At 46.3% G+C, this 19488-nt stretch overlaps 1 protein-coding gene across 1 annotated transcript in view; it reads left to right on the top strand.

The window, feature by feature from the left end:
* Positions 1-12623: 12623 nt before the first annotated feature.
* EPHX2 (epoxide hydrolase 2) overlaps positions 12624-19488 on the top strand; it is a 140519-nt gene continuing 133654 nt past the window's right edge. The window contains exon 1 of the mRNA XM_043510023.1: positions 12624-12663. The gene's annotated coding sequence lies outside the window, so the exon portion shown is untranslated. The remainder of the gene's footprint in view (positions 12664-19488) is intronic.

Raw genomic sequence — 19488 nt, 5'->3', positions numbered from 1 at the left:
CCACAGTCACAGCTCCTTGGGGCTTGGATCTGTTCAGCTCTTACCAGCAGGGTTGGGTCTGTTCTTGGCAGGGCAGGCTCCAGTAAAGGCACAAAGGCCCTGATCCAGGGCTGTGTTTGGTACAAATCAGGTGGAAAGGCAAAGCTAGCCGTACGCCTCCCAGATTGCGGGTCCAGCCGGGTATACATTAGAGCAGCTCTAATTGACAGCTGACTTCTGGGATGGAGACTCCAATTCCCATAAACCCTTTCCCCACTACCCAGCCCTGTACTCTTGGCCAGAGAGGGGAGAGGGCAGCAATGCCATGGAAAGACGCTGAACCAGGAAGTAGTGAAGTATTCTTGCCAGCAAGTTAAAGAAATATGGGCTGGATGAATGGACTATAAGGTGGATAGAAAGCTGGCTAGATCATCGGGCTCAACGGGTAGTGATCAATGGCTCCATGTCTAGTTGGCAGCTGGTATCAAGTGGAGTGCCCCAAGGGTCGGTCCTGAGGCCAGTTTTGTTCAATATCTTCATTAGTGATCTGGAGGATGGTGTAGATTGCACCCTCAGCAAGTTTGCAGAGGACACTAAACTGGGAGGAGAGGTAGATATGCTGGAGGGTAAGGATAGGATACAGAGGGGCCTTGACAAATTAGAGGATTGGGCCAAAAGAAATCTGATGAGGTTCAACAAGGACAAGTGCAGAGTCCTGCACTTAGGAGGGAAGAATCCCATGCACCGCTACAGACTAGGGACCGAATGGCTAGGCAGCAGTTCTGCATAAAAGGACCTGGGGGTTACCGTGGACGAGAAGCTGGATATGAGTCAACAGCGTGCCCTTGTTGCCAAGAAGGCTAACCGCATTTTGGGTTGTATAAATAGGAGCATTGGCAGCAGATCGAGGGACGTAATCGTTCCCCTCTATTCGACATTGGTGAGGTCTCATCTGGAGTACTGTGTCCAGTTTTGGGCCCCACACTACAAGAAGGATGTGGAAAAATTGGAAAGAGTCCAGCGAAGGGCAACAAAAATGATCAGGGGGCTGGAGCACATGACTTATGAGGAGAGGCTGAGGGAACTGGGATTATTTAGTCTGCGGAAGAGAAGAATGAGGGGGGATTTGATAGCTGCTTTCAACTACCTGAAAGGGGGTTCCAAAGAGGATGGTTCTAGACTGTTCTCAGTGGTAGCAGATGACAGAACAAGGAGAAATGAGAGGGGGGTTTCACTGGGGGGTGGTGAAGCACTGGAATGGGCTCCCTAGGGAGGTGGTGGGATCTCCATCCTTAGAGGTTTTTAAGGCCTGGCTTGACAAAGCCCTGGCTGGGATGATTTAGTTGGGGGTTGGTCCTGCTTTGAGCAGGGGGTTGGACTAGGTGACCTCCTGAGGTCCCTTCCAACTCTGATATTCTATGATTTTATGACGCAGCTGCCACACGGCGAGCCAGGAGTCTGAGAAGCCGGATGCAGAGCATGACCTCCAGGAACTGTGGACAGAGGCGCAAGTGGAACAGGCAGTGGCTGCCGGACGGTATAGCCGGGTGCAGATCTGCATGGGCACTTATGGGGGAGCAGCCGCAGCTGAACAGTGAGCCAGTGCACAGGGGCCCCGATGAGAGACTACCTGATCCTGGCTTGGAAACCCACAAGTGCCTATTTGCCTGAAACAAAGACTGGACGGGGTGGGCTCCCCAGGCCGGAGGTCTGAAGAGCCCCGATTCTCTGTGGGACAGCCCCAGGGGCCTAACAAGACCCGCTGTTGGATCCTTTGAACTGTAACCGTTTAAGCCTCTGTCTGTATGTAAGGCATCTGCAACCTTTCCCTTTCCTGCCAGCCCTAGGGAAATACCATTTCCCTTAGGGAATGTGTCTGAGTGGCTATTGGGGGCCCAGGCCTAGTGTCTACAAGTTGTTAGCCAACTGGTTACCATAGACCACGTTATACTCATGCCCGGCAGTTCGAAGAGCTGAACTGGCCTGTGTTTTCCCAGAATTCTGTTCACTCCCACTAAGCTCCATCCCACAATACCCTGAGCACGTGCAACTCAGCAAAGGGCATAAGCAGATAAGAAACGTGTCAGAAATCAAGACACATTCGTTCTGTGTCTTAGTAGAAGTGAGGAAGTTGCTTTCATGGACCGGTACATAGATAAGGAAGGTAGAGACCAATGAGTTAAGGAACTGGTACCAACGGCTGGGTTGGATTTTAGTGATGGGTAAAGAGTTTTGTAACTTCTAAAATCATCCCATAAATACTCCTAGCTGAAAGGTGTCACTTTGGGAACACACTTTCAGGGGAAGGGGAATGTAACAACGCTGTACAAGATGGCTTCCCGGTGACTGGTATCAGACATGAGAATGGCCATACAGGGTCAGACCAACGGTTCATCTAGCCCAGTATCCTGTCTTCTGACAATGGCCAATGCCAGGTGCCCCAAAGGGAATTAACAGAACAGGGAATCAAGTGATCCCTCTTCTGTTGCCCATTTCCAGCCTCTGGCAAACAGAGGCTAGGGACACCATCCCTGTGCATCCTGGCTAATAGCCATTAATGAACCTATCCTCCATGAACTTATCTAGTTACTTTTTGAACCCTGTTATAGTCTTGGCCTTCCCAACATCCTCTGGCAAAGAGTTCCACAGGTTGATTGTGCATTGTGTGAAGAAATACTTCCTTTTGTTTATTTTAAACCTGCTGCCTGTTAACTTCATTTGGTGACCCCTTGTTCTTGTATTATGAGAAGGAGTAAATAACTCTTCCTTACTTTCTCCACACCAGCCATGATTTTAGACCTCTTATATCCCCCTTAGGCTTCTCATTTCCAAGCTGAAAAGCCCCAGCCTTATTCATTTCTCCTCATATGGAAGCTGTTCCATCCCCCTCATTATTTTTGTGCCCTTTTAAGAAGGTACTGAACCTTTCTTCCTGTACTTTACTATTGTTGGTGTTTAGTGATAAACCTGGCTGACCGGACACTTAGCCTTTTGGATATATTTCATACTGAACCAAAGGATAGTCAAGCAATTGACTCTACAGCTTACCAACAAATGCCTAGCTGCTAATGCATCTTCAGCACTTGCCTCTGAGTCCTGGCACCTTAGGGTGTTGCCAGCTGTTGTGATTTTATCACAAGTCTCATGATATTTGATGCTTTTCTTCCAGGCCCAGCTCCCAGAGTCCTGTGATTATGGGGATTCCACAACGTATTTCAGAGCTTAACTCCCCTTAAAGTTAGAAAGTTTTTCCTACTGTCTAACCTAAATCTCCATTACTTCTCATTCTGTCCTTGGTGGGCCTGGAGAACATTAGATCATTGTCCTCTTTATAACATTTTCCAGTGGGCAATGTGATGGCAAATGAAGTTCAGTGGCGATCAATGCAAAGCAATGCACGTTGAATGGAAAAATGTAAACTCCTCATGTAATTTACAGGGTTCTAAATTAACTGTAATAATTCAGGAAAGGGATGTTACCAGCTTAACAAAAACCTAGGCTCAGTGTGCAGCGGCGGTCAAAAAAAACTAACAAGATATTAGGGCGGATAAGGAAGAAGATGGAGAATAATACTGAAAACATTATACAGTCCTCATCTAAATCAATGATGTGGTCTCGTGGCTACAGCCTACAGTGCTGGGTATTCCTTTTCTGAAAGGATACTGCAGAACTGGGGGCGGTTCAGAGAAGAGCAATGAGAATGATCAAGGCGTGGAAAAGCTCTCCTATGCAGAGAGACTGAAAAGGCTGGAATCATTACCTCTAGAAGGGAGATGAATACAAGGGGACCTGATAAGCCTATAAAATAATGAGTGTCCTGCTGAGGGGAGAGGAGGGGCTGCTGTCATAACACAAAACCAGGGGACGGGTAATGAAAATAAAAGGGGAGAAATCCAAAACTGGTAAAAGGAAATACTTTTTCCTCACAATGTGTCTTTAGACGGCAGAACTTGCTGCCATGGGTAGTGGTTAAGGGCAAGAATTAGCAAGATTGTGAGAGCGATGGGTTATTGCCCATATCCCTAATATCCTCCCCACCCACCTAGAAGGTCTTTGGAATCTTCCTGCTGAAAGGTTTGCAGGAACCAGTATGTCCCCAGGGAGCGTTTGGAGCACATTTCTCTGAAATGAAATTTTTGTTCCGATCAGCCCCGCTCTAAACATCTCAACAGGAAGGATTTTGCCTTGCAAGTCTGCCAAGAGCTTCAGTGTGATTTGCTTCTGTAACCCACTGGGTCAGTGTGAGTTGTGTGTCCCTGACCCATGGAGGATATAAGTCTATATATATATATAAGGATATAAGGATATAAGTCTGTTATAGCTTCAATTATAGAGTCTGTCTCTCTAGTGGAAGCTGTAGAAACGTGTTCATCTCTAGTGGTCCCTGGTTCAATTCCAACTAAGCTGAGGGCTATTTCCCTTCCGTCCTTCTCTTCTCTGCTCCATGGGGCTGGTCAGCTTGTCCAGGTTCTCAAAGAACTCCGGGTTGGCCCTTCTTATTTATAGATTCATAGATATTAAGGTCAGAAGGGACCATTATGATCATCTAGTCTGACCTCCTGCACAATGCAGGCCACAGAATCTCACCCACCCACTCCTGCGAAAAACCTCTCACCTATGTCTGAGCTATTGAAGTCCCCAAATCATGGTTTAAAGACTTCAAGGAGCTGAGAATCCTCTAGCAAGTGACCCATGCCCGATGCTACAGAGGAAGGCAAAACCACCCCAGGGCCTCTTCCAATCTGCCCTGGAGGAAAATTCCTTCCCGACCCCAAATATGGCAATCAGCTGAACCCTGAGCATATGGGCAAGATCACCAGCCAGATACCCAGGAAAGAATTCTCTGTAGTAACTCAGATCCCACCCCATCTACCGTCCCATCACAGGCCATTGGGCCTATTTACCATGAATATTATAATAATAATATAATATAGCCCTCAGTGATTCAGAAATGAGTTCCTGGCACCTGCGCTTGCTGGCCTCCAGGCTTGCTGTGTTCTGAAGGCTCTTCAGGGTGCTGCTGGTGGCCTGCAGCAGGTTCTTGAGATGGTCCAGCTCTTCCCGTGCAGCTGTTTGATCCACAAGACCACGGGGTGTGAAAAGTGAGGGTCTGCATGGGTGGGGGCTTTAGGGGGACCAGTCTCAGGTTTATCAGGGCTGTGTTCTGCCTTGTCTATAACAAACCCTGAGCCAGTGGCTGACCTCGCGTCCTCTGCTCCGCTCTGAGCTAAGGAGAAGGGTATAAGAAAGCACCATCCTGTCACTGGGGTCCCAATGCAGCGCTGCCCCATTGTGTGCTCGAAGTAAGCAAATGCAGATGAGTCCCCTGGCAAACCGCATCATGCAGTACACATGTCCTGTATGAAAATGAGGTCTCTGGGGTGTTTTGTCTGGTGTCTCTGTAGCGGCTGGAATTGGTGTTTATTGCACAGCTTCCTAACGATCAGCACTGTGAGCAATAGACCAGTATTGTTCCCCACTCAGAAATGGTGTGTGAGAGCGGAGGGCGAGGATAAGAGATCGGAGTACACTTGTAAGATGCTGTGTGAGGGACTCATCAATTTAGCCCTTTGATCTTTGCATCTCCTCTCCCCGAAGGCCAGACCAATCCATTGTCATCTCCAGGGTGTGACATCTTAGTATTTTAGGAGATGGGCAGGGGAACAGGGGGGTAGAGAGGGAATGTAGCTGAGTTTCCCAGTTTGCTATCTTTGGTCTCTTGGCCTCACCTCCCTTACATGAGCACCTCATTCTTCAAGAAAGGGACCTAGTCTAGACTTGAAGGGCTAACCAGATTCCTTCAGAAGTAATCGCATCTTGATGGCCCTTGAACAGGGTCAAACGGCAGCTAGGGCTAGTACACGTGTTGCAATGAGGGTGAGCAATTCCTCTGGCTCAAATCTACGTGTGTTTCACAGCCCCATGAATTTCACTATGTTTCAGGTTTGAAGGAACCCAGATGCACACAGCAAAACTCATCTGGAACCATGTGGGTGGAGTTGTTTCTCACCTGGTTTCATTTCGAAATGGCATATTTCACCTGCAACCAGAGCAGCTTCATCCAGAAGCAGAGCTGGGCACCGGCCACAAAATTCAAATCCATATTGTAATTGTCTGTTTGAGTGATGGGGAACTAAGGCACGCAGATGCCTTTGAAAACCCTTGGGGGGGCTAGGCAGCCAACTGCCATTGAATTCCAATGGGAGCATGACATCTAACTCCCCTGGGTCTCTTTGGAAATGTCAGTTATGGAGTTTAAATGCTTTGCCCACAGTCAGACAGTGATCAAGTGGCAGACTTGCTAATAGAACTGCACTCTGCTAGCTCCCCCCAGCCCGGCTCTAACCACTGGAGCACACTGTCTGGTTTGGATCAGCATTTCAAAAATTAAGGAAATTAGTTAGGGAAGTGGATTGTACTGAAGAATTTATGGATCTAAAGGCAGAGCAGGCCTGGGATTACTTTAAATCAAAGCTGCAGAAGCTATCGGAAGCCTGCATCCCAAGAAAGGGGAAAAAATTCATAGGCAGGAGTTGTAGACCAAGCTGGATGAGCAGGCATCTCCAAGAGGTGATGAAGAAAAAGCAGAAAGCCTGCAAGGAGTGGAAGATGGGAGGGATCAGCAAGGAAAGCTACCTTATTGAGGTCAGAACATGCAGGGATAAAGTGAGACAGGTAATCTAGGCATCGCCCAATATCTAAACAGATACTTTGCCTCAGTCTTTAATAAGGCTAAAGAGGATCTTAGAGATAATGGTAGCATGACAAATGGGAATGAAGATATGGAGGTAGATATTACCATATCTGAGGTAGAAGTGAAACTTGAACAGCTTAATGGGACTAAATCGGGTGGCCCAGATAATCTTCATCCAAGAATATTAAAGGAATTGGCACCTGAAATTGCAAGCCCATTAGCAAGAATTTTTAATGAATCTGTAAACTCAGGGGTTGTACTATATGATTGGAGAATTGCTAACATAGTTCCTATTTTTAAGAAAAGAAAAAAAGTGATCCGGGTAACTACAGGCCTGTTAGTTTAACATCTGCAGTATGTAAGGTCTTGGAAAAATTTTTGAAGGAGAAAGTAGTTAAGGACATTGAAGTCAATGGTAAATGGGACAAAATACAACATGATTTTACAAAAGGTAGATCATGCCAAACCAACCTGATCTCCTTCTTTGAGAAAGTAACAGATTTTTTAGACAAAGGAAACACAGTGGATCTAATTTACCTAGATTTCAGTAAAGTGTTTGATACTGTGCCACATGGGGAATTATTAGTTAAATTGGAAAAGATGGGGATCAATATGAAAATTGAAAGATGAATAAGGAATTAGTTAACAGGGAGACTACAGCGGGTCCTACTGAAAGGTGAACTGTCAGGTTGGAAGGAGGTTACCAGTGGAGTTCCTCAAGGATCAGTTTTGGGACCAATCTTATTTAATCTTTTTATTACTGACCTCGGCACAAAAAGTGGGAGTGTGCTAATAAAGTTTGCGGATGATACAAAGCCGGGAGGTATTGCCAATTTAGAGAAGGACCAGGAAATCATACAGGAGGATCTGGATGACCTTGTAAACTAGAGTAATAGTAATAGGATGAAATTTAATAGTGAGAAGTGTAAGGTTATGCATTTAGGGATTAATAACAAGAATTTTAGTTATAAGCTGGGGACTCATCAATTAGAAGTAACGGAAGAGGAGAAGGACCTTGGAGTATTGGTTGATCATAGGATGACTATGAGCCGCCAATGTGATATGACTGTGAAAAAAGCTAATGCAGTCTTGGGATGCATCAGGCGAGGTATTTCCAGTAGAGATAAGGAGGTTTTAGTACCATTATACAAGGCACTGGTGAGACCTCACCTAGAATACTGTGTGCAGTTCCAGTCTCCCATGTTTAAGAAGGATGAATTCAAACTGGAGCAGGTACAGAGAAGGGCTACTAGGATGATCCGAGGAATGGAAAACTTGTCTTATGAAAGGAGACTCAAGGAGCTTGGCTTGTTTTGTCTAACTAAAAGAAGGTTGAGGGGAGATATGATTGCTTTCTATAAATATATCAGAGGGATAAATACCGGAGAGGGAGAGGAATTATTTAAGCTCAGTACCAATGTGGACACAAGAACAAATGGATATAAACTGGTCATTGGGAAGTTTAGACTTGAAATTAGACGAAGGTTTCTAACCATCAGAGGAGTGAAGTTTTGGAATAGCCTTCCAAGGGAAGCAGTGGGGGCAAAAGATCTATCTAGCTTTAAGATTAAACTCGATAAGTTTATGGAGGAGATGGTATAATGGGATAACATGATTTTGGTAATTAATTGACCTATAAATATTCATGGTAAATAAGCCTAATGGCCTGTGATGGGATGCTAGATGGGGTGGGATCTGAGTTACTACAGAAAATTCTTTCCTGGGTATCTGGCTGGTGAATCTTGCCCATATGCTCAGGGTTTAGCTGATTGCCATATTTGGGGTCGAGAAGGAATTTTCCTCCAGGGCAGATTGGAGAGGCCCTGGAGGTTTTTCGCCTTCCTCTGTAGCATGGGGCACGGGTCACTTGCTGGAGGATTCTCTGCACCTTGAAGTCTTTAAACCACAATTTGAGGACTTCAATAGCTCAGACATAGGTGAGAGGTTTTTCTCAGGAGTGTGTGGATGAGATTCTGTGGCCTGCATTGTGCAGGAGGTCGGACTAGATGATCATAATGGTCCCTTCTGACCTTAGTATCTATGATTCTATGAATCTACTGTCCTCCCTGTGCCACATGTGTCCTCTCTGTGTGTCTGTGGAAAGGGGCATTTTCCACCAAGCAAGTTACTGACTGGCAGTTGCCAAGACTAAAGGTGTTCTCCTGGCAGCCTGTAACAACGCCACAGACCCTTCCCACCTTCCGGCTGAACCTGATTAAGCTGTCACATAGAGACAGGCTTCTCGGCAAAGTCCACTGGGACACGTTCCAATTACAATCCCATCCCCGGCTCGCCCCGTATTTTCTGGTCAATTGAGATGAAGCCTGCATGGAGGGCCCTGGGGAAATCAATGGATGTACCAAAAATGACGGAGACAGAAACAGCTTTCTCCTAATCAATGGAGACTTGACAGCTGGCTTTGTGTATAGACCATAGGAACATTGCTGGCCTGCGGGCTCTTGACATTCAGATTGGCACAAAGCCCTCCTCTCCACTGGAGGGGATGGAAGTAGTCTTCCAGGGAAGTTGGCTGGCCCAGAGGATGAGTCCCCTAGGCCTGAAATACCATGGGTCCAATTCCCTGTTCTGCCTTTGGTGAGTCACTTAGTTGCTCTGTGCCTTAGTTTCCCCTCTGTACAATGGGGATAACAGCCCTGCCTCACAGGGCGGTTGTGAGATTAAAATTGAGGTGCTCAGGTACTAGAGTAACGGGGGTGCTATATCAGCATGATGAACTGCGTGGCTCCTATATAAGGGCAGTCCAGTCTAGTGGTGAGGACAGGGGTGTGCTGCAGCAGTTGAGTTGCTGGCCACGTGACTGTTGGAGACTTGTTTGAGGAGCAGATGGAGCCGTTGGGTGGGGAGCAGCTATCTGCTGCTGAGCCCTGGGAAAGCACTGTCCTTCAGAGGCGTCTGCTGGATTGGGAGGGGAATGGCGGTGGTTGGACTGGACCACCCCTTTGCAAGTTGTACCATACACCCTGTAGAGTCAGCTCTCCCCACCAGCCAAGGTACCCCCTATTACCAAGCTTGCCCTCCCATTTGCTTGTGGGAGACTGTATTAAGTGAGCAGCCCCTGCTCTCCCAGGTCTAGGACGCAGCTGCACTGGGAAGTGTGGGGGCCTTACTCCACCTTTGTGCTACCATATGGGACTCTGGCATGATTTAGCCCTAACTGGCTCCGTGCCTCAGTTTCCCCAATGGTGACACCATAACTAAACAATGGCTTCTATTAATGAACCAAGGTTTGTGAAGCGCAGGGTGCAGCCTATTGTGAAAAATGACTTTGGTGTCTCCTTGTGCCAGGCTTTTAAGACCTTGCTTGTCTCACGCCGAGGGGTAGAGAGAAATTGGAAAGATTTTCTTAGCCAGTTACCAGGAAGCTGTTGCTCTTAGGCAACTGGTTACACCCTCATCTCCAGCTTAGCTACTCGGAAAACCTGTTCCAAACCCAACAACGTGAGCAGGTAACAGAGCCAAAGAGCCCCCCTCCGTCTCCCCAGCCCTGCCCAGCTTCACACATCTGGAGGGATTAATGCTAAGGCAGCTTTCAAAGCATCTCCCCTGATGCCATGTGTGTCAGTGCCACCCTCAAAGTCTCCCTCCTTCTGAGGGCCCCAGCTTGGCAGCCCCAGAAAGAAGCTGCTCAAAGAGTTTGTTAGGAAACGATCTCAACCTCGTCTGCAGAAGGCTTATCTAGCTAAGGGGCAGCCAGGGGCATGCACAAGGGACAGCAAGCAGGGGCCTGCCCCCCCCCCCATAATAGGCAGGGGTCACAGAACTCCTTCAGCCCCAAGGGCCATGTCAGGAGCTGACAACTTCTCCAGCCCCCAGCAGAGGCACAGAACATGCCCCTCTGAAAGTGCTGGGATTTAAATTCCTGCGTACACCCCGGGGAAGGCCTGAGCTCTATGTTAGGGATACAGAGTCCTCGGGCTGGGCTGGCCTATGTATATGGCCCAGAAGCTATTTTGTCATTGGGAACTAGCCCTCTCCCACTTTCTGCTGTGTGGTGACCCAGGGTGCGGCCTTTGACTGGCTGTAGTGGTTAGACCACTGTAGAAGATGAGAAGCCTGCTATTGTCTCTTGTTTGACAGCTGTGGGTCTATCGCTCATATAGGGGATACTCATTGTTCTAGAGGTGCTGGGTTCACCACCCCGGGATGTTACACTTACATTCTCTCCTAGGTGCATTTGACAACTGGACAACACGGAAGCAAAAAGGAAGCAGAGAAGCCCCCCAGTCAACATTGCATTTGTAGTTTTATCCAGCGAGGTCATGATCTCAGACAGGAATTCAAGAATTGTACCTTTGGAGTGTTGTAGCCGTGTGGGTCCCAGGATATAAGCGAGACAAGGCGGGGGAGGTAATATCTTTTATTGGACCAACTTGGGTTGGTGAAAGAGACAAACTTTCAAGCCAGAAGAAACCTGGCCGCCCTACCCGCAGGGGGAATTCTGATCAATGAAGCCTGCTAATCCGTGAATTAAATGGAGATCTTTTCATTTTGCACCAGTGCCTGTTATGGGGCTTCCAGTTTCTGCCAGGCTGGTGCATCTTAGAGCAACGCCTTGCACAGCACAAGGGCTGTGAAAGAGAACCGCACCTGGCGCATCTCAGCTGGAATGGGGAATGTGACGGGGGGCTAGGAGGAGGGTCCCAGGGGCCCTGAAAGCTGTATGAAGGTCACTTCTGTTCCCCTTTCCCCAATCTCCCCCCGCCCCAGTCGAGAAGATGGAGGAAGAATGCAAAGATAAAAAGCATGGAAGAGAGCAGGAGGGGTCAGAGAAAGCAGAATGAAGGAAAGAAAGAATGGCTTAGGTCAAAGGCAAGATTCTGCCCTCAGTTATGTCAACAACCCCATGGATGGGCGAAAAAGGGGGCAGAAATTGGGCCAAAGACACACAAAAAAGGTGCACTTGTTACAGTCCCTAGCTAAGGGCTGGAGTCACCGCTGCCTGACTCTCTCCAGTTTTACACCATCAATTTCACTATTGTTACCACTGCACCGTTCCTGTTTTACACCAGTAAGGGCCTCATATGAAAATGAAAAATGATGCAACAGTAGGACAGTATGAATAGGTGGCTACCTCAATTGGCCTTAAAAAGAAAGTCCACATGCACCACAGAAAATCCAAGCTCACACCCTTCCTGGAGTTGGTTTTATTAACTGAGAAATCAGCCTCCTCTCTGGAGGTGGCCTCCTCCCTGAAGACTGCTCAGCCCACACCCTAGATCATCTCTGCCTCTGGCCAGCCACTCCCACCTCCCTTATAGCTGGAGTGGAGTAAGGAACTACTTGCACTGGTGAGTCAGCAGAACCCACTTAACCCTTCCCCAGTAGGACCCACCCCTGTGCTAGGACAAACAGTGTCAGTATGTTAGGTAGCTAACAGGTGAGAGGAACGCAAAGGGGGAAAAGGGAATGGATAGAAGAAATCAAAAGAAAAGGAGAAGAGGATTCATTGGTGTTGAACTGTGGATACTTTTCTCTTTCTACTCTACCTCTCCCAGCCCGGTTTTCAATGTGGGGTTAGTAAAGAGCTGGGTGAATACTGCAAAGCAGGATCTGCTGATGAGAGTGTGAATAAAGCCAGTTGAGTCTATTCAGTGAGCTTTGCAGCCCCATTTTACTGACTGTAGGTGAAATTCACCCTTGTGCTGAGGGGCCAGCGCAAGCCCATGGGGCCTCTGCACAGGGTAAATTTCACCTGGTTCATGACATTCCCGGTGTCCAGAGGGGAACCAGTATTTGCACAAAGACTTAGGTTTGCATGTTGTCACAGGCTGGCTGGCCCTTTAAGGACAGCTGGACTCAGGCACAGCTGTGCCGGATTAGCCCCCCCCCCCGTGCCCCCCCCCAGCTGGTCCTGATTAGTTGAATGATTTCATTCAAAGGGCTGAGAACTCCAGTCTAAGGGAAGACCCCCCTGAGACCAAGTGGAGGCCATGAGCAAGGGACTGCAGGAGACTGTGAGGGAGCGCCAAGTAAGGAAGCAGGGAGGCAGGGCTCTATGCCCGAGCCAGAGAGAGACTGAACAGTAACCAGAAGGGACTGGGAATAAGGCACAGAGATCAAGCTGAAGAGAAGCCCTGAAGGCTAGAAGGACCTTTTGTTGATGTGGGACTTTTGTTTGGTCTTGTTACCCTGACAGGGGGTTGAACACAATCACTCAGCTGGAGGGCTGGGCCATGTGAACCCTGGAAAAGACAGAAAGCCCTGGGGAGGAGGAAACTGAGGCCAGGAGTGCCCTGCAGCAGCATTCTCAGCCAGCAATGCAGAGCAGGCATGCCCCATGATACTCATGAGCATGTGTTTTTGTGTGAACACCGATGCATGCTGGAAACTATAAAAGTTATGATTGTCCATTCAGGGAGCAGAAACCACACCATATGATTTGGGTAACCGATCAGAGCTGGAACAGTGAAAATTCAATGCTGATAATTGCAAAGTAATGCACATTGAAAAAAAAATAATCCCAACTATACACATAAAATGATGGGGTCTAAATTAACTGTTCTCATTCAAGAAAGAGATCTTGGAGTCATTGTGGATAGTTCTCTGAAAACATGCACTCAATATGTAGCAGCAGTCCAAAATGCGAACAGAATGTTGGGAAAGGGATAGATAATCAGACAGAAAATATCATATTGCCTCTATATAAATCCATGGTACATCCACACCTTAAATACTGCGTGCAGATGTGGTTGCTCCCCTCAAAAAAAGGTCTATTAGAACTGGGAAAAGTACAGAGAAGGGCAACAAAAATGATTAGAGTTATGGAACAGGGATTATAAAGACTGGGACTGTTCATCTTAGAAAAGAAAAGACTGAGGGGGATATGATAGAGGTCTATAAAAATCACAATTGGTGCAGAGAAAATGAACAGGGAAATATTATTTACTCCTTCACGTAACGCAAGAAGTAGGGGTCACCCAGCGAAATTAATAGGCATCAGGCTTAAAACAAACAAAAGGAAGTACTTCATCTAATGTACAGTCAACCTGTGGAACTCATTGCCAGGGGATGTTGTGAAGTTCAGAAACATAACTCGGTTCAAAAAAGAACTAGATAAGGTGTCAAGATTCCTTCCCCACTCTGAACTCTAGGGTACAGATGTGGGGACCTGCATGAAAGACCCCCTAAATTTATTCTTACCAGCTTAGGTTAAAAACTTCCCCAAGGTACAAGCTTGGCCTTGGCCTTAAACCGTATGCTGCCACCACCAAGTGTTTTAAACAAAGAACAGGGAAAACCACTTGGAGATGTTGTCCCCCAAAATATCCCCCCAATTCCTACACACCCCCTTTCCTGGGGAGGCTTGAGAATAATATCCTAACCAATTTGTTACAAAATCATCAAAGACCCAATCCCCTGGATCTTGGAATAATGGAAAAATCAGTCAGGTTTTTAAAAGAAGGATTTTATTTAAAAAAAAGGTAAAAATCATCTCTGTAAAATCAGGATGGAAAATACTTTACAGGGTATTCAGATTCAAAACACAGAGGATCCCCCTCTGGGCGAAACCTTGAAGTTACAGAAAACAGGAACAAACCTCCCTCTTAATAAAGGGAAAATTCACATAAAACAAAAGATAAACTAATCCACCTTGCCTGGCTTATCTCTACTGGTTGCAATATTGGAGACTTGGATTAGGATGGGTTAGAAAGATGGATTTCTGTCTGGCCTCTCTGAGTCCTAAGAGAGAACAACCACATAAACAAAGAGCACAAACAAAAGCCTTCCCCCTGCCCAAGATTTGAAAGTATCTTGTCCCCTTACTGGTCTTTTGGGTCAGGTGCCAGCCAGGTTAGCTGAGCTTCTTAACCCTTTACAGGTGAAAGGACTTTGCCTCTGGCCAGGAGGGATTTTATAGCACTGCATATAGAAAGGTGGTTACCCTTCCCTTTATATTTATATTTATAAATTTATACTTATATTTATAAGGTCATGGAGGATAGGTCCTGTGATGCTATGCCCCATATTCCTCATACAGATATTGTTATGATATGAATATGGCATAATTAAGGTATGTTTTATGCAAGATGGGTCATATGAGGAATCATTGGAAAGGTTATGATGTACTGATTATGATTGTCCTATTTGTATGCAAGTATCATTTCTGTATCTGAAGTTAGGAATATTGACTATATAACAATTACAACTGTTTCAGAGTAGCAGCCGTGTTAGTCTATAGCCACAAAAAGAAAAGGAGGACTTGTGGCACCTTCGAGACTAACAAATTTATTTGAGCATAAGCAAGTGAGAGCTTATGCTCAAATAAATTAGGTAGTCTCTAAGGTGCCACAAGCACTCCTTTTCTAATTACAACTGTGTTTACATCTGGGGAATGCCCACCAGACAGAATGCAATTAGTCCGGATGGGCCATTAGGGAGAACAATCGTCCTTGAAGATGCTAATCTCCCACCTTCCTGAGACACTTCCTGGGATGCTGCTTTGACACTGCATGGCCATGTGATAGTCACTTGGTGCTGGACCCCATCTGGGACTGCTTGTATTTTTCCACTAGTAGGGGGTAGGGATCAAACTGGGAAACAAAGGATTCCCACCATATGTAAATCCTATTTAAGGCTGGGGAGTGAGTTAATCAGGGTCAGTTCTTCACTGAATACTGGCCCAAGATGACTGCTAAAAACACCTAAGACTGAACTGGGGAAGAGTTGGACCCCCACTAGAAGGGGTCTGGCCTGTGAAGGGAATATCTGGAATTCTAAGTTGCAAGCAAAAGAAGTTTGTCTTCAAGAATCTCTGCAACCTGCTTAAAACAAAATTTAGGGTGAGAAATTACTACTTGTAGCCACAAAAACAATGAGGAGTCCGGTGGCATCTTAAAGATTAACAGATTTATTCGGGCATAAGTTTTCATGGGTAAAAAACCCACTTCAGATGCAGGCTTGTAGCCAGTTTCTTTAGTGTATTAAACTTAGTTTGTGTGTTTGCTTTATTTGCTCAGTAATCTACTTTGATCTGTTTGCTATCCCTTATAATCACTTAAAATCTATCCTTTGTAGTTAATAAACTTATTTTTTTCTATAAACCAGTTTGTGCAATTCGTAACTGGGGGGCAAAAAGCTGTGCATGTCTTCCTCCACATTGAGGGAGGGGATGATTTTCATGAGCTTATGCCATACAGATCTCTGTGCAGCACAAGACAATACAATTTTGGGCTCTCACTCTAGAGGAGGTGTGCACCTGAATGTTGGGCATTCCCCGAGCTGAGTCTTCCCACACAGAGCTGATCTCCGTGTCAGTGTCTTTCTGCAGCTGAGTGTGGCCCTACCTGTGTGTGTGCTAGAGGAGACTTGGGGGCCTGGCACAGTAGGAAGGGTGAGCGAACCCAGGCTGGTGGAATGGGGGGGCTCAGTGGGACCCCAGTACATCAGGTGGCATACCGGAGGGGGGAGGGGCAACAGTCACATGTCCATCAATGGCTATTAGCCAAGATGATCAGGGATGCAACCTCATGCTCTGGGTGTCCCTAAACCCTCTGACCGCTAGAAGCTGGAACTGGATAGCAGGGGATGGATCACTTGATAACTGCCCTGTTCTGTTCATTCCCTCTGAAGCATCTGGCACTGACCACTGTCAGAGACAGGAAACTGGGCTAGATGGACCTCTGGCTGACCCAGCTGTGACAGGACCCCCGGGGAGCAGCCTGGGACTGTGGGATCACTGTGCCCCCTTAACTCTCTCCAGCCTGGGTAGTCTCCCACAATGCTTTGCTAGTGACCAGCAGCATACCCCTCCAGGCACTGTTATCACTCAGCATAACACATGTGGAGCCCCCACACCCAGCTAGATTGCATGAATGCTCCCAGAGCCGGTCATGAATCACACAGAGAAAGGCACCAGGTAAATCCTCCCAGAACTGTACCTCAGGAATATACCGTCCTGCACTGCTCAAGATGAGCAATGCACATTTATTAATTGGTTCACCACTTCATCAATGGAAAAAGGACATACAGCAGCCTTTGTAAATCTGAGCAGATTTGCCAAAAACTTCAGGCAAACTCACTGGTAAAGATAGACAGTAAAACAAATGTATTGACTACAAAAGATAGATTTTAAGTGATAGGCAAAAGGTCAGAGTTAGCTACCAAAATAAAATGAAATATAAGCACGCAGTCTAACCTCTCAATCCTATTAGACTGGGCAACATCTACATTAAACAGTTTTTCTCATCCCACTGGACATTGCAGTCCTTAATATACAGGTTTGTCCCTTAAACCTGGGCCAATCCCCTCTGTTGGAGTCTTCAGTCTTCTGAGTGTCTTTGCTGCTTGCAGTGTAGGTGGGGGCAGGACAAAGGCCAAGCATGTGGCCTCTGTGTTATGTTTTATACTCTTAGTCCATGTGCTTGGAGAACACAAGTCCAGGCATGTCTGAGGGGTATTGCTGAGTCCCCAGGCAAAGTTGAGCAATTCCCCTGGTGTGGCCTTATGCAGGTGAGTCATTGAATAATAACTCCCATGCTGGATAATGACTGTTGGTAGTTGTTTGACACTCCCCCCCGGGCGTTGGTTACTTTCCTTGCTGTTGTATGGGCTGGATGAATGGACGATAAGGTGGATAGAAAGGTGGCTAGATTGTCGGGCTCAACAGGTAGTGATCAATGGCTCCATGTCTAGTTGGCAGCCAATATCAAGTGGAGTGCCCCAAGGGTCAGTCCTGAGGCCGGTTTTGTTCAATATCTTCATTAATGATCTGAAGGATGGCGTGGATTGCACCCTCAGCAAGTTTGCAGATGACACTAAACTGGGAGGAGAGGTAGATATGCTGGAGGGTAGGGATAGGATATAGAGGGACCTAGAAAAATTAGAGGATTGGGCCAAAAGAAATCTGATGAGGTTCAGCAAGGACAAGTGCAGAGTCCTGCACTTAGGATGGAAGAATCCCATGCCCCGCTACAGACTAGGGACCAAATGGCTAGGCAGCAGTTCTGCAGAAAAGGACCTAGGTGTTACAGTGGACGAGAAGCTGGATATGAGTGAACAGTGTGCTGTTGTTGCCAAGAAGGCCAATGGATTTTGGGATGTATAAATAGGGGCATTGCCAGCAGATCGAGGGACGTGATTGTTCCCCTCTATTTGACATTGGTGAGGCCTCATCTGGAATACTGTGTCCAGTTTTGGACCCCACACTACAAGAAGGATGTGGAAAAATTGGAAAATGTCCAGCGGAGGGCAACAAAAATGATTAGGGGACTGGAACACATGACTTATGAGGAGAGGCTGAGGGAACTGGGATTGTTTAGTCTGCAGAAGAGAAGAATGAGGGGGGATTTGATAGCTGCTTTTAACTACCTGAAAGGGGATGGTTCTAGACTGTTCTCAGTGGTAGCAGATCACAGAATGAGGAGTAATGGTCTCAAGTTGCAGTGGGGGAGATTTAGGTTGGATATTAGAAAAACTTTTTCACTAGGAGGGTGGTGAAGCACTGAATGCATTACCTAGGGAGATGGTGGAATCTCCTTCCTTTGAGGTTTTTAAGATCAGGCTTGACAAAGCCCTGGCTGGGATGATTTAGTTGGGGATTGGTCCTGCTTTGAGCAGGGGGTTGAACTAGATACCTCCTGAAGTCCCTTCCAATCCTGAGATTCTATGATTCTATGTATACCCCAAATTGAAAAATATAGTAAGAGAACCAAAAAAGAGTCACCGTGGCTAAACAACAAAGTAAAAGAAGCAGTCAGAAGCAAAAAGGCATCCTTTAAAAAGTGGAAGTTAAATCCTAGTGAGGAAAGTAGAAAGGAGCATAAACTCTGGCAAGTGAAGTGTAAAAATATAATTACCGTAGACCTTAGTCCATCCTGTGCTTTGCTGCACATTGGGCTACCCACATTTGCCATCCTTGCCTGTCAACTACCCTTCTCTACAAATTTTCCTATTTAATGTTCGTTTCCATATTATTTGAAGTCTTCCTCTCTTTCTTCTTGCATTTTCTGGTTCCCATTCGAGGGCGGTATTTTGGTAAGCATTCTTCTTCCATTCTCAGCACATGTCCCAGACAGCCAGGTCTTCTTTTGTAGATTATTTGCGAGCAGGTGCCTTGTCCATTCATTTTTCTGACTTCTTCTTTCATCTTCCTATCTCTGTATGTTATTCCCAATATTCTTCTCAGATGTTTGTGATTAAATGCATCCAGCTTTTGCTTACCTTTCTTGGTAAGTTGCCATGTCTCACTGCCATATGTTGTGATGGCGATAAACATTGCTTTGTACACATTCAATGTTATCCTGAGGAAGATGTTTTTGAACTGAAAGGCCAAAAAGGAATTTGAAGAACAGCTAGCCAAAGACTCAAAAAGTAATAGCAAAAAAAAATTTAAGTACTTCAGAAACAGGAATCCTGCTAAAGAAACCAGTGGGGCCACTGGACGATTGAGATGCCAAAGGAGCATTCGAAGACGATAAGGCCATTATGGAAAAATTAAATGAATTTACTGCATCTGTCTTCACAGCTGAGGATGTGAGGGAGATTCCCAAACCTGAGCCATTCTTTTTCAGTGACAAATCTGAGGAACTGTCCCAGATTGAGGTGTCATTACAGGAAGTTTAGGAACAAATTGATAAACTAAACAGTAATAAGTCACCAGGACCAGGTGGTATTCACCCAAGAGTTCTGGAGGAACTCAAATGTGAAATTGCAGAACTACTAACTGCAGTCTATAGCCTATCATTTAAATCAGCTTCTGTACCAGACAACTGGAGGATAGTTAATGTGATGGCAATTTTTAAAAAGGGCTCCAGAGGTGACCCTGGCAACTACAGTTTGCCCAGTAAGCCTGACTT

This window comes from Dermochelys coriacea, chromosome 3 (genome assembly GCF_009764565.3).
Source record: "Dermochelys coriacea isolate rDerCor1 chromosome 3, rDerCor1.pri.v4, whole genome shotgun sequence".
In the NCBI taxonomy this organism is placed as follows: domain Eukaryota; kingdom Metazoa; phylum Chordata; order Testudines; family Dermochelyidae; genus Dermochelys; species Dermochelys coriacea.
Note: the sequence above shows the minus strand (reverse complement) of the source record. Positions and strands in the feature narration are given on the sequence as shown.